Here is a 1,806-nt window from a genome sequence, read left to right as displayed (position 1 = left end):
CATAAAGCCTATAAAGAATAATAAAAAAAGTCAGGGTAAATCAAATCTGTGCCTGGTTATTTATTTTAATTCACTATAAATTAATATACAATCCATTTTGAGTGTGTTTTGGTTAAACTCGCCCTGAGACACAGGTAAACCCGTGACAGCGACATCTAGTGGCGGCGGGAGCGAACAACAGTTAACTGTCCAGGTTAGCGAGCCGGTGGCTAACTGGTAACTCTGAGCTAACGTTAGCAGCCCAGTGTGCAGACACGTACACAGTCCGCTGCACACATGTTAAAGTGCTGCTGCTGCTGGGAGAAATGATAGCTACGAAGAAGGATTTAACTGGCTTCTGCGCGTACACAAACTGAGGTAAGCTCATGCACACACGTCGCTTTGACGACTCCCTGACCGCTGCCATTCACACTGCCTCCACTTTTTAAAAAAAAGTTCACCCGTTTTGCAAAACGTTAGCCAGTTAGCACACGGCTAGCAGGACGCGTTGCTAACAGTTAGCCAAGTTTAAATGGAAATCACCATGCTCGGAGAGTTGCCCACAAATAACTCTGAATGCGCGGTAGAGCATCAGTAGGACGGTCCGAGCAGCCGTGTGATTAGTTGTTCTTGCCAAGCACCGTGAGCCAACTCGAGGCAGCACAGAGTTGTATTGTTTTTAATGGTCTCCATCATGAGTCAATGCAATATATATCTTATCTGATAGTGCAGAGTTTACCAGCAGCCTCTCTCCTCTAACAGAAGGGAAGTCCCCTCTGCTCGGGATGCACTTTAAGCACACTTCACGTCGGTGACTTTAAAATAAATGGAAGCCCCGACTTCGAGCCCAAGTTTACCAGCGCTTGTTAGCCTTGTGGACCTCAAGTGTTCACTTCGGCTCAGTGGCTCATTTGACATTATGTTGTCTGCCTGTTATCCAGTGATAGGTCTCCTGTGACTGTGCTGAGCAGCAGAATGTGCTCTTTCACAGAGACTCGAGAGGACAGGAGAGCCTTTAGGCACACTATAGGCTGCTTGAGGAGTCTTAATGGTAGTGTGTGTGTGTGTGTGTGTGTTGAACTGAACAGTCATAACCTTAAGCATGGGCGGTGGAAATGTGTGTGTCAGGTTTAAACTGGTCCTTGTGCTGCTGACTCTCACCCTAGCACAGAAAGGTGGTAATGTGCAGTGTGTATGCTACTGTTGCCTTATGAATTGGCAGTCTTGACAAACCCCAGACCTCCTATGTAAGTCTGGGAAAGCATGGAAGGTGGTTTTTATTTTTTATTTCTTCAAAAGTTGCTAGAAATTGCTCTAAATCCCCATAAACATCGCAGAGTTCTTGAGTTATGATGATATTCCTTTATTCTACACCACTGGTTCCCAACCTTTTTCCACAAGGGACTCGTTCTTCTTTCATAAAGTGACATATTATAATCAATGCATAACAATAACAGTACAGAACAACCGATAAGCTGTATCATTAAAGCTGGACAGTAAATGCAATAACTGTAGGAGGTTTGTGTAAAATGGGCAGTTTGGTTGAATTTTGAGCAGATTATTTGATCAGAAATGCGTTTTACTGATCATTTTAGGCCTTTTTTTTACATTCAGTGCTATTCTTTTGGCAACCTCTTATAGTGACCCGACCCCCAGGTTGGGACAGTATTCCGTCCAAGATTATTATCATCCGCCATTTTCTGGCAATAGACAAAACTTCTTTTAAACTCATACCCCTTTACTGCTCATCAAAATGGACACAATTGATGGACAAATACACATTATTAGATGTGCAGCGTTACTTCCATGCTGCCACGTCAATAAAGC

The 1,806-nt window shown here is 43.7% G+C and overlaps 1 protein-coding gene across 2 annotated transcripts in view; it reads left to right on the top strand.

The window, feature by feature from the left end:
* Positions 1 to 206: 206 nt before the first annotated feature.
* LOC118330510 (suppressor of tumorigenicity 7 protein homolog) overlaps positions 207 to 1,806 on the top strand; it is a 45,283-nt gene continuing 43,683 nt past the window's right edge. The window contains exon 1 of one of the 2 annotated variants that reach the window (XM_035665065.1): positions 207 to 357. The gene's annotated coding sequence lies outside the window, so the exon portion shown is untranslated. The remainder of the gene's footprint in view (positions 358 to 1,806) is intronic. The other variant, XM_035665072.1, reaches the window with a different exon arrangement.

The sequence above is a fragment of the Morone saxatilis genome, unplaced genomic scaffold, assembly GCF_004916995.1.
Source record: "Morone saxatilis isolate NCDOM2014 unplaced genomic scaffold, NCSU_SB_2.0 Contig2, whole genome shotgun sequence".
Taxonomy (NCBI): Eukaryota; Metazoa; Chordata; class Actinopteri; family Moronidae; genus Morone; species Morone saxatilis.
The sequence above is the reverse complement of the archived record's forward strand: the minus strand, read 5'-3'. Positions and strand labels throughout refer to the sequence as shown.